The sequence below is a fragment of the Centrocercus urophasianus genome, unplaced genomic scaffold (assembly GCF_019232065.1).
Source record: "Centrocercus urophasianus isolate 14NV4802_14NV808 unplaced genomic scaffold, USGS_Curo_1.0 seq_27, whole genome shotgun sequence".
NCBI classification, from domain to species: domain Eukaryota; kingdom Metazoa; phylum Chordata; class Aves; order Galliformes; family Phasianidae; genus Centrocercus; species Centrocercus urophasianus.
In genome coordinates, this window is record NW_024884833.1 from 13,377,220 (window position 1) to 13,402,729 (window position 25,510).

Here is a 25,510-nt window from a genome sequence, read left to right on the forward strand (position 1 = left end):
GCAAAAAGCTTTATTTTAAATTCATCTCCTAGAAAGACTGGGAGATATTCCTGAAAGCCATTCACCTGTTACAGAGGAGCTCAAATATAAGCTTCAGCTTCAATTTTATAGTCAAATGAAAATGATAATTCAGATTTACAACTCAGTAAAGCATTCTGAAGTTTTATAATATTTATGATTGAAAAGTACTCCTGAAATTTCCTCTTCCTGATAAGGTAAAGGAACTGGGGAAAATACAGAATAAGGCCTATACCTATGCAGGACAGCTGCATGAATGACACCATTTTCTGGAATGATTGATAAATCAAATGGTTTGATGCGATGCAAGCTTTCCGTATTTTACACTTACTGTAGCTGGTGATAAATCAGAAGTTGAGATGGCCAGCTAGCCTAGCCAAACCACCAACATAAGTCAGCTTCAGTCAAAACTAATTGAAATGCTTTGATCTTGATGATCCTTAGGATCCCTTCCAACCCAAGCCATTTGTGATTCTATGATTCTATGATCTGCAACACTGAAATGCAAATTTCACAAGTCTGAGTTTCCCACGGTATCCTACGTATTGTTTGTTGCCATTTCTAACCATTTGTGAATCCTCAGAATTGCCTGAGCCTGTTTCAATTTATGGGAAAAGTATATCTCATGCCTCTGTAATTCTATAAATGCTTCAGTCTTGGGGCAGAGAGGAAGAACAGACTCCCCTCAAATTCCTCCTAGTTGAGGATCCAGCCACAACATGCAGGTTTGGAAGGGAAACATTTGCAGCTGTGAGGAAGAGGTCTGGGTACGCATCTCACCTGCAGAGACATTTCTCACCACGCACACTGATAAACACATACCAAAGAAATAAGAATAAGCACAGTGGCAGAAGTGCACTGAGCATCTCCTGACCATTTTCAGTATGATTGTATGTGTTTTTGGTATCAATATGCCCAAGGCTGCCAGCAAAAATTTCACCCCACTGTGAAATTTTGGGTCTCCATTGCTACAGAAGGCCATTTGAGCCACTGTGGCTTGAATAGCTAACCTCAGGACAAAGTTTTTAAGCAAAATAATTCAATTCTTTAAAAAAATGTTTTTTCCCCCATTTTGTGGCAACCTCTGACCTCATGTCTAGGTGTGATGGATGAGGTGAGATAGAGCCATGGGAGAAGAGCTGAGGATAATGGCCTGCATGTTATAACTAGTGGTCATTACCAGGAAAGATTTCCTCAGAGGGAAATAAGAATTATTTCAAATCAAGAAAAATAAACACCAGAAGTATCAGTTGTGCAGAGTGGCTCAAGTAAAATATGAATGTGGCCAAGGTTTGCAAGTCCAAGGGGAATCCAACTTCATGAGCTTACTGCAGAAAAATGCAGACCCCAGCGCTGAGCTCTTTTAAAAATGCTGAAACTAAAGAGTTTTCTCTGCATATAGAGAAAACTACGTAAGTTGGAGCCCACATCTTGTCAGGTAGTCATCCCATACCAAGCTGCCGGTTGACAGTTACCTATCTGCAGCATCTTAATTTCTCTGGCACAAACAGAAGAGAAGACAGGAAAAGTAAAATATGCTCTCTGGCAAATGCTTAAGTGAGACTTTGGTACATGGAAAAAAATCTTTCCTTATGTTTGTTTTGGCATGAATTGTTTTAGCAGACACTATTACAAGTCTGTTCATTTGCAAAGCAAAGCTGCAGCTCCATATTGTTAAAACTCCAGGGCTGATCTCTTTCCACTCTGCAGGGTTACTAGAGCAAGCAGAATATAGGGAGACCTGTTCGGTTAGCAAACATTTTTTCATTACAATACCATTTTCTTTGAATAGAGCAAGCTGGTTGGCTTCAAACAAGAAAGAGTATAGCTTTCTTCTGAACAACAGTGCTGCATTCCAAGTTGATGCCCCAAATCCTTCTTTCATAGCTAGTGGAGCCGTCTATGCAACTTGTCATTGCCTCACTTCTCACAAGTGAGCAGGGTGCCTAGGAGAGCCTGGTCTAGCCCTAGGAGTGCAATGAAACTATCCTGAGAATGCAGAAATCCAGGTAGTTAATTCTTCTCACCTCAGAGAGCTACAAGGATAAAAGAAGCTTGTTTAGATACTCCAGACCTAGTTTTGTACCTACTAGCGTTGTGGCCGCACAAGCGTTTCTGCACCTTCTGAGGTCTTTAGTTAGCCAACATAATTTCAATCCCAGAGTGACAACCTGTGCATGCTGACATAGGGTATAGGTGTGTCCCACTACTGGCCTGCCCAGTCCTTGGAAATTTCTTCTGGAGGCTGGAATCGCACCCTTATCTCCCCATCTGTACCTAGAGTATAGGCGATGTGTATGTAGGGCAGAGATATTTCCAAGAACAAAGGCAAATCTGCTTTTGATTTTGAGCACTCCACCCAGTAAGCCCACGCTTCTTCCTCAGCTCCTCAGCCCTCCTCTCTTCTATGACAAGGTGACCCGCTCAGTGGATGAAAGTAAGTGCAGTAAGTGTGTTGATGTGGTCTACCTGGACTTCAGTAAAGCCCTTGGCACTGTCCCTCACAGCATCCTCATGCAGAAGCTGGCTGCCCACAGTTTGGATGGGCATACTCTTCTGGATGAAACACTGGCTGGATGGCTGGGCACAGTGTGTTGCAGTCAATGAAGTTAAAACCGGTTGGTAGCTAGTCATCAGTGATATCATACATCAATCATGTCATATCATATCACCATATAGAATGGTTTGAATTGAAAAGGACCACAATGATCAATTAGTTTCAACCTCTCAGCTATGTGCAGCATTGCCAACCACTACACCAGGCTGCCCAGAGCCACATCCAGCCTGGCTTTGAATGCCTCTAGATATATGGGGCATCCACAACCTTCTTGGGCAACCCCTTCCAGTGCGTCACCACCCTCTATGTGAACAAATTTCTCCTAATATCTAAACTAAACCTCCCGTCTTAGTTTAAAACTATTCCCCTTGTCCTATCACTACCTACCCTTGTAAACAGCCATTGCCTCTCCTGTTCATATGCACCCTTTAAGTACTGGGAAGCCACAATGAGGTCTCCCCGGAGTCTTTTCTTTTTCAAGCTAAACAAGCCAGTTCCCTCAACCTTTCCTCATAAGAGCAGTGCTCCAGCCCTCTGATCATCTTGGTGGCCCTTCTCTGGACCCATTCCAAGAGCTCCATGTCTTTCTCGTGTTGTGGGCCCCAGGCCTGGACACAGAACTCCAGATAAGGCCTCATAAGAGCTGAGTAGAGGGGGAAAATCACCTCCCTGTCCCTGCTGGACACTCTTCTTTTAATGCAGCCCAGAACACAGTTGGCCTTCCAGACTGCAAGCACACACTGCTGGCTCATGTCCAGCTTCTCATCCACCAGGACCCCCAAGTCTTCCTCTGCAGGGCTGCTCTCAAGGAGATCTTCCCCCAGTTTGTATAAATACCGGGAATTACCATGACCCAAGTGCAACACCCTGCACTTGGCCTTATTGAACCCCATTAGGCTCTCATGGGGGAACTTCTCCAGCTCCAGGTCTCTCTGGATGGCTTCCCTCCAGTGTATTGACTGCACAGCTCAGCTTGATGTCATCTGCAAACTTGCTGAGAGTGCACTTGATTCCATTGTCTATGTCATTGATGAAGATGTTGAAAAGCACTGGTCTCAAAACCAAACCCCAAGAAACACTGCTTGTGACCAGCCTCTACCCTGACACAGAAATATTAATCACAACCCTTGGTCTGTAACCAGCCAACCAGTTTCTCCAGGGCATGGTATTGGGGTCACTCCTATTCCACATCTTCATCAATGATCTTGATGAGGGGATTGAATACACCCTCAGTAAGTTTGCACATAACACCAAGTTGGGAGGGAGTGTTGTTCTGCTGGAGGGTAGAAAGGCACTACAGAGGGATCTGGATAGAGTGGATTGATGGGCCAAGGCAAGCTGTATGAGTTTCAGTAGGTCCAAGTTCTGGTTCCTGCATTTTGGTCACAACAACACCAGGCAACCCTACAGGCTTGGGGAGGAGTGGCTGGAAAGCTGCCTGGTGGAAAAGGACCTTGGTGTACTGATGGACAGTCAGCTGAATATGAGCGAGCAGTGTGCCCAAGTGGCCAAGAAGGCCAATGGCCTCCTGGCTTGTATCAGGAATGGTGTGGTGAGCAGGACTAGGGAAGTAATTCTGCCCTGTACTTGGCACTGGTGAGGCTCCACCATGAGCACCATGTTCAGTTTTGGGCACCTCAATACAGCAAGGATATTAAGGTGCTCAAGCAGGTGCTGATGACTAGGCTGATGAAGGCCTTGGAGAATGTGCCCTGTGAGGCACTGGGAAGGAACTGGAGCTGTTTAGTCTGGGGAAGAAGAAGCTGATGGGAGACATTATTGCTCTCTTCATATACCTGAAAGGTGATTACAGTGAGAGTGGGGTTGGTCTCCTCTCACTAGTGATGGGTGACAGGTGATAGGACGAAGGGAAATGGCCTCAAGTTGTGCCAGGAAAGGAAAAGTTGGATTTTAGGAAAAGCATCCTTACAGAAAGGGTTGTTAAGCACTGGAAAAGGCTCCCCACGGAGGTGGTTAAGTCCTGAATGTGTTTAAAAACCCTCTGGATGTGGCGCTCGGGAAAATGATTTCATGGAGGGTTGTTCAAATTAGGACAGTCTGGTTAGGTTGTGATTGAACTTGATGATTTTGAAGGTCTTTCTCAACCTGAGCAATTCTATGATTCTATGATTCTCTCAGCCTGTGCCACAGATAGCAATACTAGCTTAAAGTCCTCCAAAACTCTGCATTTTTCTGATCACAACAAAAGATACTTGCTTTGGACCCTAGAAGTAGCTATTACATGAGAGCATGAAGGTTACTTAGAAACTCAGGCATTTACAATGTCTTTCTTTCGCCTCACTTAAAACATGCCTAATTGGCTGCCCATCTTGGAGAATCATATTTTGTGGGGGTTAGTAAAACACTTGCATAAAAGAATAACAATCATCACATCTGAATGAAAAACTTTGTCTTTCATAATCAAAGTCACCGTACTGTTTATTTACAAATCAAATACTAAAGTGCTACTGTTTTCGTGAAGCATTTTCTTTACTCTGTGTTCACAGTACTAGAAAAGTTTTTATATGTGTCAAAACAGAAATTTTTATTTTATTTTTTAGTAGCGTATAGAGCAAAAACTTGGGCAAATAAGTGGTCTCCATATGCTAATATATCCTCAGAGAGCTCAGTCTTTCTCTTATAAATGGAGGGGTAAAATCAGAATCAGTGATCCAGGTTTTTTAAATACCTTTGGCCTGTAATTGGTAAGAAAGGCTCAAAACCACAGTCTCTTGCATGTGCAAATAAAAGCCACTTTTGGAAAATGGATTAAACCATGTTGGGTCATGCTATGATGGGTCAAATGATCTCCTCAGCAGTTTAAACTGATGTCTTAATCTGGTGAGATCTGTGATCCTCGTACTGACTGTAGAGGAATAGATTAAATATCCACTTGATGAGCAGCTGTATTAAGAACTAAAATGAAATGCAAAATGCCAGGAAATATACTCCCACAAAACTGAAGCCACCCACAACATAGTTTATGCCTGATTTAAATTGCTGTATTTTCTATTTCCCAATAGAAATGCATGCTAACTGCCTCTCAAGCGTCATCTACATTTGGAAACCACTGTGCACTGATTCATACATAATATACGAAGCCTTCAGAGGATCCAACGACTGACTTCTCAAAATGAACTGACTTGCTCAAGGAAATTGGTCTGTATATATATTGTCTTTTACATCGATGTCAAATAAGCACAGACACAACCAATCAGGCTTGAAAGCACTTAAATCTGTTTTGACATTTGTATGTCTGCTTGTTTTTCCATTTTCTTTCTGTTTTCTCCATAGCCATCTGTGATTTTCATTTGAAACAACCATGCAATTGTTCTCATAGGCACAGCTGTGTTCCTCATTTGCACACCATCAGTTGATGCCAGTCACTGCTGAGCCACACTGGTGCTAACAGTACCGACATCTACATTGATGCTGCAAACACACTTTCATTCCATGGCTGTATGCATGCACTAGACCTCTCAGAAGAAAACATAATTATGAGTTTTCAACTTCAGCATTATCAATTCATCATCAATGAAGAATGCATTCACTAATATGTTACCTAGAAGCTTGCTTTGAATTTCTCCTGGCTGTATTGCTGTACCATTACCTGCCATCAAACTGAGATTTCTTACTTTCTAGTGTAACACCTGTTTCTCTTTGGGATGTTTTTCAGGTATCAGCTAAAAGAACAGTCAAGAACCCTGTGCAAAATGAAGCCTGGGAGTAGTCTGTAAATACAGCAAAGAGCTTTTCTTTGCAATCAGAAGATGTTGTGATTTATTGTCACTTCCTTACCTAAGAGAACTTGAGAAGACACAAGTAAGAAAAGACCAACTGTACCAAATCAAGCACTGAACTGAATCAAATCTTTTAAAAATTGTACTTTCAAAAGAACAAGGATTCTTTTACCAAAAGGAAAAGATTACTTAAGTGCTGTTGTCATTGATTATACAAAATGCACCTCACAGTCTCCCGTTAAAAAGACGTACAAACAAGCAAATGAGAAAACTCCATGAAGTCCTTTAGTTAAAGGGATGCAAAACACTTCAGGTGTGTTAAAAATAATCATATGAACACTACTTCAGTTTACAGAATTCTCCTGGTTTTCCAGGCACAATTAGTTTCAAACGTATTGTCACAGTTTTATAATTTTGTTATTTGCACTCCATATCATAACATCATGTAAAGCACTGGGAATTAAAGAGTTAATACTCCAGTTCAATGGGCTGACAACTTTTCAGATACCTGGTTCTCAGAAGAGAAAGAAGAAGTACATACTCCAGACGACTTCACGTCCAGAGAGGAAGATAGTTCACGGGAGGAAGTCACAGGACTCTCTCTCTCTCTCACTGCCTGGCAGTGTGTGGGTGTGCTCCCCAGCTGTGCACCTTCAAGTCAAAGTCATGGTTTTCAGTTTCGGACACTCTCTCTCTCATTTTATTTGATTTATTAGCCTCAATTCCAATTATTTTGTATTATATTGTATTATATTGTATCATCTTGTATTCTGATATCATATTTAGTAAAATTAAGTTTCCTCCCTAGATCGTTGCCGTTGTACTGTTTTCAGGCCCAGCTCCCATTTTCCTACCCTTCCCCTTTTGCCTTCCCATTTTTGGGTCTGGAGACCTGCAGGCCTGCTGCCCCCTGTCATAGGCACAGATTGATCTAGATAACTCCGTGACATGAAAATTGCAATGAAAATATTTCCACATATTAGGATTCATGTCAGTAATAAAAAATTACTTACACTACCTACATGTAGGCACAAAAAATAAAACCAGACAATATGTTTGCAGGTGGGGAAAGAGCTGTACGGTTTTTTTTACAGTGATGCTGAAATATTTGTTTGAAGATCCTCTAACTGAAATCTATGGTGAGGAGGAATGTGGGGGTAGAGAGCTACTGCCATTGTCAGCATGACATGGGCCTTATGCCATCATAATTTCAAAGAGTCTAAATACTACCCTGAAGTCTTCTCATGTAGAGTAGGACTGATGCATCCTTTCTCCTGTATGCCCTAGTCATGGCTCACCACAGTCTCACTTATCCTGCAGATATCATGGGACATTGCTATGGTCCTGCAAAAGCCAAGACCTCTGATGCCAGAGACCTGTCTAGGATCATGTGCACCTTGCATGTTCTCCAGGTCACAAGAGTTCTGCTGTTTTCAATCCACATATGTGAAGCATCAGAATCAAAGACTGACTGCTATGTCTACCTTCCTCACCTGCTTTTATGTATTGCTTACCAGTATTTTCCCCTTTTTCTTTAATTGTTAAAGTCTCTATCTGTGGGTGAGTGGAGAAATCCTCACCTTCCTAACTCAGCTGTAAAGAAATAGACTTTCTTTCAAAATTTCTTCAGACACAAATCTCTGTGCATTTCAGCTAATGAGTTATATCACGTTATAATCCTTATGGCATTATTCCTGCCTCTAGCTGCGTGGGTCTCCTTGCTGATGGTCATGCTGAAAACAAGTTAGAGGAAATAATAAACCTCAAATACAGAAGTGAAACAAAAGGAAAAGCAGAAAAACAGGAGTGATCCCACTGAGTGTTTTGTTTATCATCTGAGGTCCAGCTGTACCAGGAATAGCAGAGAACTGGAATCTAAGGGCGGAAAAATGGAAACAAAGAAGGGAGGAAGAGAACAAAGACAGAGAGGATGACAGGAAAGGGAAAACGGAAATGTGATCCCAGAGACTAATAATCTCACAACACCTAAATACACTTTGAATTGTTCCCAGTGAACAGAGGAAGTTGAAGATAAAATAAGCTTCTGTTAGAAAGTTAAGAAAAAAGAGCATTAAATGATTTTTTACCTAAAAAACATTATTCCTTCCTAAATTTAAAATAAACTGCAACAATTCTACTGTAAATAAGAGAAAAGTTCATAGGTAGGAAACTAAATAAGAAATCAGGTTTTAGAAATTCCTTCAACATGAAAAAAAAAGGCATTATAATATATGAGTGTTATAGAGAGAGTAAAGAGCTTTGTAGGAGTGCCAGGAATTAAGGAAATACTCATAACAGAGGCATTCCAGACCCAGACAAAAATTCAGATAGTAAAATACGAATTCCAAAATATGCACATAGTTTTGTCTTCTAGTTGAGAAAAAGCCAGAGACTAATATCTGACAGTTCACAAAGAAACGTTTCCTATTTCATATATACACTAAATAAACACAAATCAACAGGAGGCTACACAGCTACACAAAACAAATCACTTTCTAAAAACAAATCAAAAGTGAAAATTTTACATCACAAAACCTTCATATGAAATACATGAAATAATTTCATTATTTCATATAAAAAAATATTTGGATGAAGTGTTCAACTCACCTATTGAGATCTGAAAAGAGAAAGAAAGAACTGCTGCAAGAGATAACTAACAACTGGATGTTTTGGGTGGTCAGATAAACATCTGTAATTGTTGGGAGAGAAGGTGGAGCAGTGGTGCCCACATTTCACCAGTTTGGTGATTAGCAGTACCCAGTCATGAAGAAAAGGGAGGCACCAGTGCCTAGCAGCAACAGGGAACCCACTCCACTGCTGGCATCAATCACAGAATTACAGAATGGTCCAGGTTGGAAGGGACCTCAAGGATCATGAATCTCCAACCCCCCTGCCACAGGCAGGGCCACCAACCTCCCCATTTAATACTGGTCCAGGCTGCCCAGGGCCCCATCCAATCTGGCCTTGAACACCTTTAGGGACAGGGCATCCACAACCTTTCTGGGCAGCCTGTTCCAGCACCTCACCATTCTCATAGTAAAGAACTTCCTCCTGACATCAAACCTAAATCTTCCCTCCCTCAAAAACATTTCCTCTTATCTTGCTGCTATCTACCCTTACAATGAGTTGATTCCCCTCCCCCTGTTTGTAGGCTTCTTTTAGGTATTGGAAGGATGCAATGAGGTCATCCCATAGCCGTCTCTTCTCCATGCTAAGCAAGCCCAGCTCCCTCAGCCTGTCTTCATAAGGAAGTGCTCAAGCCCCCTGATCATCTTTGTGTCTCTCTGTCTTTGTTGTACTGGGGGCTCCAGACCCAGACACAGTACTCCAGATGGGGCCCTCACAAGAGCAGAGTAGAGAGGGACAATCAACTGCCTGTCCCTCCTGGCCACCCTCTTCTGATGGAGCCCAGGATACCATTTGCTACTCTCAATGACTACTCCTTCCAGTCTGTATAAATGCCTTGGATTCCTCTGGCCCAACTGCAAAACTTTGCACTTTGCAATGTTGAACCTCATCAGGTTCACCCGGGCCCACTTTTCAAGTCTGTCAAAGTCCCTCTGAATGCCATTGCTTCCTTCTACCATGTCAACCCCACCACTCAGCTTGGTGTCGTCAGCAAACTTGCTGAGGGTGCACTCGATTCCATCATCGATGTCATTGATAAAGATGTTAAAGAGCACCGGTCCCAACACAGACCCCTGGGGGACGCTGCTCGTTACCAGCCTCCACCTGGACACAGAGCCATTGATGACCACCCTCTGTCTGCAGCCTTTCAACCAGTTTCTTATCCATTGAGTGACCCACCCATCAAATCCACATCCCTCCAATTTGGAGATAAGGATGTGGTGGGGGACCATGTCAAAGGCCTTGCTCAATACTTCCAGCTAAATGACATCAGTTGCCTTCCCTCTGTTCACCAATGCCGTCACTCCATAATAGAAGGCCACCAGGTTGGTTAAGCATGACCTTCCCATGGTAAAGCCATGCTTGCTGTCTCTGATCACATGCTCAGCATCAAAGATGATTTGAAAATTATGTTAACACCAAGGAACAGTCCAATTAGGAAGCACATTGTAAAGTGTGAGAGTAATTATAAAAAAAAAAAAAAAAAAAAAAAAAACAGAAAAAATGAAAAGAAGTCTACCAGTAAAATATGTCACTGAAACAAAATAGGGTCTAACACAAAATAAACACAGAGATCAGTTTGAATTTGGATCAATTGGGAAGGAACATGGAGAAGACTATGTTTAATTCACGATTGCCAGACATAGCCTTACCTATCTAGAATGAAAATGAGGCAGAGATCATGGGAGATGGGAGAATCTACTCAAGCTTCAGCTGCTGAGAAAGATTTTAGCTCATGATGGCTAATCAAGTTAATGTGGTTTTATGTTCCAGCTTCAGTCAATAACTGCAGTCCTTGTGATTTAATAATGGAGGGATTTTGAGAAGGATCAGAACGGTCTTTTCCAGCCTCTCAATCTGTGTAACACCCAAAACTGAAGGCAAATTGAGCTTTCTATATTGACATAAATATCCACATGAATTCGTGGAAATTGTGACGTATTATGAACATAGACTCTAGCACCTAATTTGCAGGTATTGAAAACATTCAGCCCCACCTGTAGAAGCTTTACATTGACACCAAACTCCTTGTCTAAATAGACTACTTACACAAGGTGAAAAGATATTTTGTATTTGCAGTGCAAACAGTCCTTTCATATATTAGAAATAATTTACAGATTACAACGATGTTATAAAAGATCATAACAATAAAAGAGCTGACACGTAAGGAAGAAGTCATTAATCATGATTGTCTTGGCAAAGAGATAACAAAGACAACAGGACATAAAGTCACCTACAAAAATGCTTCAAGTGCTTAAGCTCAACTGTAGCAGTCTTGCTTTGGAGAATGCAAAAAAAAAAAAAAAGGTAAAGAAAAAAGGAAGAGTTGAGTTCCTTATCAGAAAAAAATAATAATTAAAAAAAATGACCAAAAACAAAACAGAACAAAAACAAGAGAATTCCTTCCACTTACAAATAAAAATCAATCCCTTTCAAAAAAAAAAAAAAAAAGGTAAAAAATTTAAAAAATTTGGTTATTTATTCAACCCTTGAAAGAAACACTTAAAATTGGATAAGTAGGGATACAGGTACAGTATGAATACATGGAATATATGGTAGGAATACACGGTAACAAACAGTCAGAAGCCATGAGAAGAACAGATAGGGGACAACAACTCTTTGTTCACCTCTGATTTCTCTGTCAAATAGTCCTATGAATAGTTAGGCCAGATGTAAAGAAGAGAGAGTTACAACTCTTTAACAAGGCCTTAATTTGAGAATAGATATATGAGTACTGCTCTGAAAACTTCCTGTTTTATTATGCTGTTGGACCGCAATGTCAGAGGCAAATATTGTTGGTATGCAGTAGAGGTTGAACATTCCTACCAATATTATATTATGTGTTGTTGCTGTCTGACAGATGGCAGCAGAGGGGCATTCTGACAAAATGGTGTCTGACATGGAAGTGTGTACAAAGCAAAGGTGTGTCACTGAATTCCTTCATGCGGAAAAAGTTGTACTCATTGACACTCACTGATGCTTGCTTAATGTTTGTGGAGATCAAACAGTGGATGTGAGCACAGTGAGGGGTGGGTAATGCACTTCAGCAGTGGTGACAGCAATCATGGGTCATCTCTACTAGTGCAAACGTTTGTGAGCACAGTATGCAGGCTCTTGTACATCACTGGTGGAAATTAACTGCTAATAGTGGTGAATGAGTTGAAAAATAATGTTTTGTACCTGCAAATTTACTATATGAAATGGTCTTATTGTGCTCTTCATATCTGTTGTAGTTTTCATGGAAATAAATAGGGGACATCACTTCCAGAATGATTTAAACATAAGCCAACATCCACATTGTATGCAGAGACAACTGAGATTCAAGAAACAATTTTCCAGGCCAATGAAACCTGTAGTGACTGAAAAAGAAGTGATAAAATAAAAAGAGTTACTTACAGAATAAAAATGCAGAAATTACAGCTGCAGCTACCAACAAAAGAAGATATGAGGAGGGAAGCAGAAGGGAGGTCAGATACTTTCCTGTACTAAGCACTTCAAAGATAAGGAAGTGAAGTATCATGCGAGGTGATAAGAAGAATATGTAAACATCACAGTCTGTTGACTCTAGTCCTTTGGATAATAATGGTGTAACCTGCAAATACGGTAGGGAAGAAAGAAGTATCAGACATGTCCCTCAAGTAACAGATAGAGCCAAGCAGAAGAAATACTGCAGCTGTGATAGCAGTTTCTCATCTTTCTTCCAAAATCTGAAGCTGCCCATTTGTTTGGCAAAGCTTCCCTTCCTCAGGTCTCTCCAGAGGCTTTGCTGCAAAACCAAAGAGGTTGCTAGATCCTTGCATGCATCAGGCTGTGATGTCTGCCAAAAGCAGAGTCCTTCAGCAACACACAAATCTCACATACAGAAAACTGACCAGACCAAATGAACTGAATGCAAATCTCTCCTAGTGTGTGGTTCATGTATTAGGTGCTTCTCAAGCCTCACATGCATAAGGAGGAAGATTTTTCTTGTCATCATCAGGATCTCTCCTTGTATTCCAAAAAGTAGTATTTCACTGTCATGGAGACAGTTTCTTTGGGATAGAGAAAACAGACAGAATGTTCTCCTTGTCAGCATTCTCCAGGGAAAGAGGCAGATCCACAGATCATTTACTCCTGCTGCTGCTGGCAGGATGTAATTTTCTGAGCCAAAGATTGAAGCAGAGAGACCTTGGACAAAGACAGCTATAAGCTACCTTCCTTTTCCCAGCCCATGGCAGTCTGAAGGGGACTGAGTGCAGACTTGACCATTCTGGAGACCGCACTAAATCCTAGAAACCTCCTGCAGCTTCTCCTCAGCCTTGATCAGAACCCCCATAGCTCTGCATTTTAACACCTTGTTTAAAAAAAAAATAACAAAATTATTTGGGTATGAGTGAACTTTAATGGCTATCTAGTTCCAACACCCTACCATGGACAGGAATGCTTCCCACATGATCAGGTTGCCCAGAGACCCATCTAAGCTGACCTTGAGCATTTCTAGGAAGGGATCATCCACAGCTTCTCCAGGAAACTTCTTCCAGTGTCTCACCAGCTTAATGATGAGTAACTTCTTCTTTACATCTAATCTAAACTTCTAGTTTAAAACCATTGCACTGTCTTATCACTATACTCGATGATAAGAAGTCCCTCCTCGTCTTTTGTTTTGGCCCCTTTCACAACATTACTTTAATGCAGCTTAATGGCTGTCTTCTGTGCTGCAAAGGTCATGAGAAAGACTGCTGTCACTGAACCCCAGCCTCCTAGAGAAAACCTAATGATGCACAACATGTATGGGGTAAAATGGTCTAGAGTGAGAAGGAGGAAGGGCTTTCTTTCTGGGGCCAGGACAGTTGTAAGGAGTAGATTTGGAGTCCATGTCAAAATGCAGCCCTACAGCACAATTGACTCATCTACAGTTCTTCTGTAAGGATCAAGAATTTACTGTGTCATTTTCAAATGCCTTTCACTATCAGAGAACTACAAATACAGAATAATCAGTCTCTTTGCCAGTGGTGTGCTAAGGTTAAAAATTAAGGAAAAAAACAAGCCAAGCAGAGTTGTGAGCCATAAAACAATACTAAAATTTACACAGACGCTGGTCACAAGCTGTAGTGTCTCAAATATTTCGAGTTTCTGAATTAAGCCACAATAAGCATAAATATGTGTGCTATCATTTTTCTTAATGATTTATCGTGCTTTTCCATGCAGCTTTCTAAAGCATCATCTGGAATATGGCATACATTCCATAATCTTTTGCAAATCTTTGTTGCCCTTTGTTCACAGAACAGAACTTAATTTATTTGCCACTGAAACAAATCGAAATTTATGAAACCACCTTCACAAAGGCAAAACTTGGGTGAATGTCTGCTGTTGGAATTTTGTAACATGTTAACTGTTGTCCAGCTATGTAAACTTTGGAAGAAAAAAAAAGTCAAAGGATTTTCAAAACCTCTCTGTTTTCTTTGAAATCAATGGCCAATCTCCTTCTAATCCTACAGATCTTGGAGATTCACTTCCCTATAATTTATTTAATCTTCTTATTTATAGATAAGTAGGTCATGTGGAAAGAAAAAGACTACCTACAGAACTCACTGTATGTACTTCTGCAATTAACATGTCCCCATCACCATTAAATTATCCAAACAGGTCAAGTTGGGTCCAAAATCTCTTTCATCAGAAACATAGTACTCCCTAGACTGCATTTCAGACAGTAGAGCCGCTTATGTCTTTGCAGATATTACCTATAAATATTACCCATGATGGATTATCAGTCCACAAGAAACACAAAAGAAGACTTTGTCCCATGAACCTTCTGTCATTTATCTGTTGTTAGCTTACTCCCTGCTGCAACATACAAAAAATAAGAACTTACATTTTCAATTACAAATATGAAATAATTACATATAGTTTTCATGATAAGAAATAAAATGCTTCTAAGCTTGTCTTGCAGGATAAGCCATTGAACTTCAAACAAAAATAGTGAACTTAAGAATATAAATAGCCAGTGTGCTGTATAATAGTGAAAGATGCTGCAACAAAAGGGAAATGAGAAACTTCAAAAATGGCTGACTATAAAGGGCACAAATTACTGCAAAATAACTTCTAGAGTAACTACCAATGTCTGCAAAATGAACAAAAAAAGGCTAAAATCTTAAGCATTTTCTGAAAATGAAAAGAAAAAAAAAAAGAAAAAAAAAAACAGAAAACAACAAACAGAGGGAATATAACAGAGAACTATTAGAACATACCAAATGAGAAGTTGGAATTCTGAAGAAAGTCAGAGAAAGCTAAAAAAGGAGAGAAAGAATTTGTTCAAGTCATATCACAGCCAAAAAAACAGTGAAATAGAAAATCAGGATGGAATGAGGAATGAAATTACAGAGAAGAAAAAACATCCAAAGCACTGCATGAAGAAATCCCTCAAAATAGTACCAGTTCCACCATGAAAAAATAATGAGTACAGCATCCTCCAAAATCTAAAAACAAGCCATGAAAACAGATACCATAGTAAAAGCCCCTGCCCTCTATAGACAAAAGCAAATCTGCCGCTGTTATGAATCATCTTGCATCAAAATAGTATAGGTTTGTTCCTACACATTTCATGAAATGCCTTTGTTTCCTAGGGTACAGAAAGATACAGGTTAAGTATCTTGGAGAAAAGTAGCCACTTTTAGCATGAATAACCACTCCAGCAAGTCAAACAACTGTTTAAAATTAACTTCTAATAGAAAAGAAAGAAGACTAATAACATAATAATAATTGAAAAATAATTCATATTACATTTTCCTTATCTCCTAGATTATTTTTCAAGGATGGAAGGAAAAAAATGACATACCAGCAACAAAGCTTGATTTACGGAATAACAGGAGAATTACCCACAAAAACAGTGAAGGGCACACCGGTGTCATATGCCATCAACATTCCTGCAAAGAAAATCAGCCTTTACTACCTTGATTTCTATGTATAGATTAAAAAAATTCTTTTTGCAGCTTGGCCTTTTTGCCAGTCAGACTTTGGCGCATATTTATTATGAAAAGAATCATTATTTAACTTTGTTTCTGAAACACTGAAAATGTCTTCACAAAAAATCTCTGTTTCTTTTCTTTCTTTCTTTCTTCCTTTTTTTCTTTTTTTCTTTCTTCCTTCCTTCCTTTTTTTTTTTAAATTTTAATGTCATCTCCTTCATTTTACTTTTATATATACATATATATATATTATATACTATATATAATATATATATATATGTATATTATATTATATATTTCACTCATACCTAAGTGAATAGATCTTCAACTTTCAGACGCCAAACTCAGAACTGCAAGGATAATACACTGACACTGTGACAACAGAATTTAACTAAAAATCATGCCCCATGGAATTCACAGACACTGAACAAGAGTGGAACAGCCTACATCTTTGATAATCAAATGCGTATTAATAGTCTGTCAGAAATGTCCCTGCACTTTTCAAACTGCCAAACTAAGCCTTGGAACACCTGGTCAGAACGCTTGTCAGAATGAGTCAAATCTCTGGCAAGAAGGGCCTTTAACACTTTATTACCACATCTTTCTTTAGCTGGGAATGTTCCCAGGCATGTCTGAATTTTGTATAATCGACACATCTTTGAGTCTGCCTGTGCTGCTACTGGGGCAATGCAATTTGATAATAACAGGTGTATATGTGATCACAAAAGGGCATAAAGGTGACAGTCTGGCTCTGGATTTGGAGCCTCTTGCTCTAGAACAATAATACAAGCTCTTCCAGAGTCAGACGGAACTACAATTCTTGTTTAATTTAATCAGTAATAAAAGAAACCTACTCCAGAAACTTTATGTCTTCCTACACTGAAAATTTGGGAAATTCTGTTTCCTTTGTAGCTTTGACTGCAGTGAGTCCTCTTAGTGCTTTTACAAGCCAAAGACTCTTCAGAGGGAAATCTGGTTTGATGATCTGTGGCAAAGGATCACTCTGAACATATTATCCACATCAACAAAAGTACAAAAACATAATTAAAACTAGAAATAACAACATATTCAAAGTGATCTCATTTGCTGCTGGTGAAAAAACATGTCATACAGAGTGAAAAAAAAACAAAAACAAAACAGAGGGTAGCACAGATTAAAAATAAAAATGATTCAAATTTGTACAAATGGAGTTTGACATCTGGAAAATCCTAGTTCTACACTGACAAACATTCCTTGCATTGAGCTCACAAACAGTTCTAAATATTGCCTGGACTGGAAGTAATGAATCTTTTAGGATACCCCATCTGCTCAAGATTATAGATTGTGCTCTCAGTTCTCTTCCTAATACTGACTGCCATGCAAACTGCCTTGAGCTGGCAAAAGCAATGGCATGAGAGTTCACTAATGACACAAGCATGTCTCTTTAGTCAGCTTTGAGAGGAAGATTTGGAATTCCACAATGCTTCCATAGTTTTCTACAGATATTCTTCAAGTGAATGAGTAACAGACTTACTCTCATCTCTCTGCTGCTAAGGCTTTATGCTCTTATGAGATTTGCTTTACTTTATCAAAAAGAGGTAAGAGAGTTCTTTCAGACAGAGAACAGGCGGATTAAGCAGACCTGCTAAAGTGAGTTGTACAAACACTTTTAAATGCAAGCAGCAAAGAGAAAACTAACTCTAACAAGTGCATTTATTTCTGCCTGAAAGTTATGAGTAGCATCTTAGCCCTGATGTGTTGTAAATATACATACATACACCCATATGGACAGACAAGCTTAATTCTGTCATCATTGCTGTGTCTTTGCAGCTGTGAAAGGAACCAGATATTTTGTTCTGTCTCAACTTCTATCAGCACTTAAATAGTCAGCTAATTCCCAACTACTTCGTACTTATGACTGATAGTGATGAAGGCAATGGAAAAACAAAAAGGACTCCACACCAATCTGATTGCATTTGCAAGGGTACAGGAAAAATATATTCTTCAGATGCTAAGCAAATCTGTGGCACAGTGATAGTTGGAGGATTCCAGTTTTGGTGTCCCACGCTAAACAATGCTTCCTGAGGTTTAAAGATGTTCTTATTAGTTGTCAAATATTTTTGCTGATGGATGGTTCCCTGTACAGTACAGCCTCTTCAGGCAATGCTGGAAATTCAGCTTCCTCATACAGAGGGAGAAATTGTGACTCCTTCAAGTCTGAGCCTGGGCCTCAGAAACATGTCTCACTCTTCACCACAGATCCAGAAACAGTTACCTCTTCTGATACTGTAAATTAAACTCCCCAAATGAGTAGGAAATTAAAGTGAAACAGAATACCATTTCTGAAATAAACCAGTCGCCACCAGCTGTCTGGATTCAAAAAGTCAACTCCTGACTCAGCTGCTTGGCATTCCCAAAATCCAAGCATGTCCTACGTGTATTTCTATCTCCTCCCCTCACTTTACTACTCATTTTGTTGGGTAATAGTATTCAAAGGTCACTGTAGCAGCACAGTGTATAATGGATCACAAAAATTATCTGAATTTAGAAATAAGCTCTTTATCATACTAACCTCAGTGAGAGGCCATCAAACTGTACGGGACAGAAGAAGTCTTGGAACATAATTGATGCCACTGAAACTAGAGACTTTTGGAACTATACCCTGAGTTTGTGTTGGTTGTATTTTTTTTTTTTTTTTTTTTTGTTGTTGTTGTTGTTGTTTGTTTGTTTTTCTGTTTTTTTGTCTTTTTTGTCTCTCTATGTCTTTCTCCTTTCATCTTCTTAAGTAGTTTTTTAATTGCCTGGTTTCTATGAGGCCAGATTACACATGACCGCTAGAGTGTTGCAATGAGTGAGTTTTGTCCTGTATATAATCAAAAAAAAAAACCAAGGCCCTTGTTTTTCATGCAAACTGATGAAAGTTTGGGAATCATGAAAGTCTGTAAGAACTGCAGAAAAATCTTTAAGCAAAAGTGCATTTATTCTACAACATATTTTAAAATTTTACTTCATAAGTGATCGTCTCCTCCAGTCTATTAGTGCAGTGATCTGAATATACAGTGGACCTATTACCTATATGATATGGATCCCCGAATCTCTTGTATCAAAATTCTCCTCTTCTGGGGGAAGATGGCCTTCCAACAAACTTTCAGTTGCCCACTATTAAATAGCTTTTCTACAGATGGAGCTTTTGCCTTATCTTTTATCTCCCTTCCCAAATCTTTTTTTTTTTTTTTTTCTTACAGGAATCTACTGTCCAGTTTTAATGGAATTATTGGTGAACTATCTATCATCTTGAGAGGATAAATAAAGTAATATTCATAATCAGCACCTCAAAAAAGCCTTAAAGGTCTTAGTAATTGAACTAAAACCCTCATTCTTAATGGACTTAATGTTTATGGACATGCAAACAGCAGAGATACATGTGCCGTGTTAAGGATCTCAGTTGTATCTGACTTCATTCACAACTCTGCAAGATCTTTGCTTTTCTTGGTCTAGTAAAACAATCAGCTGTCTGAATGGAATCAGAAGATAACTGCTTTACCATTATCTCTGTCATCAACACACAGCTGTCATGGATTCAGCAACTTAATAACATCATCAGATTGGGAAGAATGTGTCTACAGTCCCACTGTTGGTATTCGCACTCTGTTCGATCTTTCCTGTGCAGAATGTAGTAATTTGTATAGTAATGATTTTAGTGAACAACTGGTCAGTGAGTTTGCAGAGGTATTCTCTTATTTATATTTTAGACTTCTGCTTCTTGTGATTGAAATTATCAAATATGTGTGCCAGTAATATTTTATCTCTGACAAAGCCAAAGTAGCTGGCATTAATATGGTATTTTTCTTATGACTTTCAATACAAAATATTTCCCTAGAACTAGAGTTGGGCATGGTGCATTACAGTCCTCGAAAAAGCATGTTCCCAGCTCTGGGAAAGCTGGAAGTTGAAGAAAAAACAGCATTTTGGCCAGTATTACCTGACTTTATACCATGGGAACATTTTCTATTAACTTTCTGTATATTTCTTTAAATTTGTTCCCAAGGCAAAAGCAAAACTTATTTCAAGATCCATAAGAAACATTCTTCTCTCCAGCAAAGTCTTCCACAATCTGTGGCTTTCAGTTATCAGAACAGATAGACACATTCTTCTGTTCATGAAATAATAGGTTCAAGATCATGAGTACCTTCTGTCCTCCCACATTAGGGCTACCTATCTCAGTTCTAGATACTTATTTTGATTTTAGATTCTTTTCCCTGCTTCCATTCTTTTGGTACAAAAACAAAACAAAACAAACAAACAAACAAACAAAGACAACCATGAGGCAAACGACAAACAAACTGGACATTTATTTCTAAGATTTGTCTTCAGTTTACTTTTGACTTAAAGGACAGTTCTTCAGGCTGTGAAATAGATGCCAAATCTAACATGAATAACATTTGTCTGGAAAGAAGTGTATTGCAGACAAATGCCTAACACTCTGGGCATATTGTATTTGTACCATTTGGGAGAGTGAACTGCGACAGGACATAACAAACAGGAGTTAATATTAGCCCCTTCAGGACATGATGATCTATAAGCATGGAAAGAGCCATATACAGACACACAGTCTCGGCAACCGGAAAGGAAAAGGTGGGATCCCAGTGAGTGTAAGAGTTATTAATTTGTCACATAAAAAACTCTGTTCTTGACTGCATCTCTGCTATATGACCTTCTTTATCCTTCTGCCGTAACACACCCTTCAGCTGAGCCTTCTTGAACACTCCTTCCTCTTTCCTTTTTAGGCATCAAGCTGTTTCCCTGCCCTAGCTGGCCAAGACAAACAGTCCTAAAATACTGTAATTTCTCAGGAAGTGTACCACCTCCTGAAGACAACCGTGTCTTCACTCATTACTTTCTGATGACAGCTGCATTTTCACACATTCTTTGGAAAAGAAATCCTGTCTCAATTCTTTTCCATATATTTTCAAAACCATTTTTGTCTAAACTAAAATAAAAGACTTCTGGCTTCAAGAGACCAGGATCTGAATCACACTGTGTTAGTGTTTCCTTAATGTACCTCCACAGTTCTTTACTCTGTCCCAAAAGAGTGCTGAAAAAAACAACTAAGCAAAATGTATTGATTTCCTGCTGTTTCCCTATTATCAGTCCCATCCTATGCAAAACAAACAAACAAATAAACAAAAAATTTCCAAAAGGATTCTGTTTTCAAACAAATGTCACCTGATTAATATGCTGCATTATAACCTTCTCAGAGAATCCTAAGAGAGATGATAAAGAAATACAAGAAGGAAGAGTCATGGGGCTCTTTTCTTTAGAAGGGATGTTATAAACTACAAGCCTTTCTATGATTCTGATTGTGGAACTTCATACTTCAGCAATGAAATGAACACTGGTGGGCATACAAATTTAGCCATTAGCTAATAACAAAGCTTAACTGCTGAATAGATCAGTGTTCCCAAAGATATTCTCAGCTCTGACTAACATTTAGGAAAGAAAAGTGAGAATCCTTTAAAGCTGGAAAATATATTCCCTATCTTTAAGTCTTTGTTAAAAGTTTATCAGGAATGCACTCATAGATATATTTTACCTATTCAGGAAGTGATTGTAACATCAAGATACACAAAAGCTGCTTGCAGAGAACTGTTGCTACTGCTTAACCCTGCGGAGTTCTGTATAGCACCCCACATCTGCAGTCCTTGCGCCTCACACCAGCGTGTCAGAGCCTCACAGGACCACAGACACGGCCACACCAAATTCCATTTTGAAAGGAAAGAAAGTAAAAAATATTCAGAGTGTACCTGGCCTGTGCAAGGGACTGATCGGTGTTGACTTTGCAAAGAATAGAGCACCAGTCTTGCAGGACTCACACAGTGCCAAATCCTGTTGTCACTAGAATTGAAACAGGTGTGGATTTTATTGCACTATCCGTGTTCTAAACTTAAGTACATAAAATAATTATTTTCTTATCTTTCTGTAAAATTACAAACTCTTACAATCTCATCTCCCTCCCCAGATCTATATTAATCAAAGCAAAATCAAACACTGTAGTCTAAAAATAGTACTTCAGAGTTAAGAACACTAAGGTTGTAACACGGCCCTCTGTGCATACGCTATCCTGACGATTTCAGAATTGTGATTGCCTCATATTTCTCCAAACAGCCTCTACAAAATTCTGGGTGGAGGGTGGATAGTCTGAGAATGTAACAAAGCTATACAGCAAATAAGGCTGCTGTTTCCAGAAGCTGCAAGTTTTTTTTTTTAGAACCTGGAGGACTCATGAGGAATAAGGCAATGAGAAAAATGACTGTACAACACAAATCTGAAGGGTTTAGTTCCATAGTGTTAAGTGTTACTGCTTTTCTTTTTTCATGTACAAAACAAAAATTCCCAATTTGTACTAAAAGAGCCTGTGCTAACGCATCCGATTTTTTAACTTTACACTGAGTAGATCAGTGGAGGAAAACATGAAACATATTTTGTGAGTAGATTGTAAAGCTGTTTTCTGGTTGTAGAGGAAGATATTGACTGGAAATCCCTAATTCAATTCAAGTTCTGTCAGGGAATAGATTTTCTTCCTTAGGAAACGGTCTTTCAGCAAGCTCTTTATGCTGTGTTGCATTGACGCTCTCCGTTTCTCCAGTACTGTCAGAGGCTTCCTTGCACTAGTCTACCTCCTTTTCTGGTATTTAAACTGGAAGAGGCACATAACATACACAGGTAACATGTACTGAAATGCATTCATCCTGGAAGAAAGGATGCTCTACCATTCTAGCACACAGATCCTGGTATTTACGTACAAGGCAAGTGCAAATAAGTGAGAAAATATGTAGCACAGTCACTGCCAGTGAAATCTCTGGACTAAATTCAGCTCCATGTTCTGAAAAAGCCTTAACTGAGCACAAATCTGGACAGACACAGATACATTTGCTATGTATCTCTATGTATGCTAGAAAATGTACATTTCTGGCAAAATAGCAATCTTTCTGCTACATCAGAAAAATTTTTACATAGGACATAGACCTTCTCAGCAGAAAGAAAAAAAAAAAAATCTGTTTATTCTCTCATGTTTATTCCCAGAAATGGCAGAACTATTTCAGCTTAAACTTAAGATATATATCATCTGAAGCAGATACAGAGCACGAAAAGTTTATCTTCTGAAAGCAGAAGTTTTTGGCATCATAAAACAGCATCTCACAGAGAACAGTGACAAGCACCTTAGAAGTATGATATAGCTGAAGAAACAACTGTTAAAAACAAAGTTTTGTTACAATTTACCACTGAAAAATTTTGTGTAATGTGTATTTTAATGAATCTCTTTTAAAATACGTAGTTAAGCAGTCAAAAAGTGAACAATGTAGTATATATTAAAATGCACTAAAGCAGAGAAAGAATGACAGAATTAGTCTTTACAAAATAAAATTTTGTATATGCTGATTGCATAGGTAAGAGACCACGACCACCAGGCTCACACATTAAGAAAATGTTCCACTGCCAATGTGCTTTGCTTCAATCAGTGTTTTGCAATGTATTCTGCTTAATTTTAATACATAATAGTCTTTCACAAAAAGATAATAAAAGACTTCTGCTATAAAGTGACATCAATCCTCCATGAAGAATTTGCTCTTTAATTCTCAAAGATAAACCATCTGCATTCTCAGCAGATCTAGATTTTTCGTTTCATCCACTGTAAGTTTGAAAGTTATTTTAAGTACGATTTTTTTCTCTATCATACAACCACTATCAGTTTTCATGACAAAATACTCAATGCATCCTTCAGAGTATATTTGAACAAATATTAATGATTATTTTAAAATGTATAGGAGACCACTGACCACTGGTTAGATACTGGGTCAGAATGGTTTCCATTAAACTGGCCACATGAATTCAGATCTCAAAACCAAATAGACCGAAGTTTTATGACTAAAAGAAAAAAATGTTTTAATCTCCTCTGTTACTTAAAAGACATTGAAGCTACATTCCCCAACAAGGCTTAAGAAAACAAAAGAGAATGCACTTATGTGAAGCAGCAGTAAATTTTTTACTCTTGTAATGACAGCCAAGAAGTCAAGTTGTCAGAAAAGATCGTTCAGGAAATAGTAAAAAGACCTGCTGAGGCCAACATATCTCAGAAGCTGTCAATAACTTGACCTTTGTAACTGGTAGCTAGTAAATGACTCAGATAATGGTAGCCTGCAATAATTTAGACAGTAGCAAAATCTAAAGGAATAAAATAAAATTACTTAGGCTGGTATAGAATACTATAGATGGGAGTCGTTGACAACCATGTCAGAATCATAGAATCATAGAATCATAGAATCACCAAGGTTGGAAAAGACCTAAAAGATCACCCAGTCCAACCGTTCACCTATTCCCAATAGCTCCCACTAAACCATGTCCCTCAACACAACATCCAGCCTTTCCTTGAACACCCCCAGGCTCGGTGACTCCACCACCTCCCTGGGCAGTCCGTTCCAGTGCCTGACCACCCTTTCTGAAAAGTAATACTTCCTCATGTCCAGCCTGAATCTCCCCTGCCGTAGCTTGAAGCCATTCCCCCTGGTCCTATCACTAATGACACGAGAGAAGAGGCCGACCCCCAGCTCACTACAAGCTCCCTTCAGGAAGTTATAGAGAGCAGTGAGGTCTCCCCTGAGCCTCCTCTTCTCCAGGCTGAACATTCCCAGCTCCTTCAGCCTCTCCTCCTATGGCCTGTGTTCCAGACCCCTCACCAGCTTTGTTGCCCTCCTTTGAACACGTTCCAGGGCCTCAATGTCTTTCTTGCAGTGAGGGGCCCAAAACTGGACACAGTACTCGAGGTGCGGCCTCACCAGTGCTGAATGTAGGGGAACAATCACTTCTCTGCTCCTGCTTGCAACGGTGTTTCTGATGCAAGCCAGGATGCCATTGGCCTTCTTGGCCACCTGGGCACACTGTCAGCTCATGTTCAGCCAAGTATCAATCAATACCCCCAAATGATTGGTAAGACACGAAGATCAGGAGCTTGTGGACATGGGAATCAAATTACACCCTAATAAGGGCTGAACTGTCATGGCATAATACAGACAAAAACACGTGGCATAAAACAGAAGACTCACCCACATCCCCTCTGGTGTCTCTGCTCAGGCACTAGATAGAGCCTATCAATAACAATCACACATCTGGCGAGCAAGAGGTGCTGCCCTAAGCTTCTGCACTGGTTTCCTTTGCATGCAGTATGCACACAGGTTTGAGTGGGTGGAAGATCACTGTCCCACACTAGGCCTCCAAATGATATTCAGCTGCCCCTGTAACATGAAGAGTAAAAAGTGCCATCTGGCAAAGCCTCACACTGAAAGAAGCCCTTCTATTTTGCAGAGTACCCGGATGTCATGTGAAAACCTGAGGTCCCCCCCACCTCAAACAGTGAAGGCAAAAAGACCTTAGAAGGATGGATAACTCTCACTAGTTCAGCACTCAGCTGAGGAAAACCAGTATTCACATACAAACAAAAATGACAACACCAGAATTAGCACAGTTGAAAAGCCTGAGAACTAATCCAGAAATAAGAATTTGCAATCAAAACAGAACTCTTACTGTTTGGAGAGATTGAGTGACAGAAAAAGAAACGTGGTTTTTTTTTTTTTTTTTTTTTTTTTTTT

General features: G+C 39.4%; 1 long non-coding RNA gene across 1 annotated transcript in view; it reads right to left on the reverse strand.

Moving 5' to 3' along the window:
- Positions 1–15,767: 15,767 nt before the first annotated feature.
- LOC122164694 overlaps positions 15,768–25,510 on the reverse strand; it is a 40,755-nt gene continuing 31,012 nt past the window's right edge. Inside the window, exon 3 of the long non-coding RNA XR_006170293.1 lies at positions 15,768–15,845. This is a non-coding gene — a long non-coding RNA (uncharacterized LOC122164694). The remainder of the gene's footprint in view (positions 15,846–25,510) is intronic.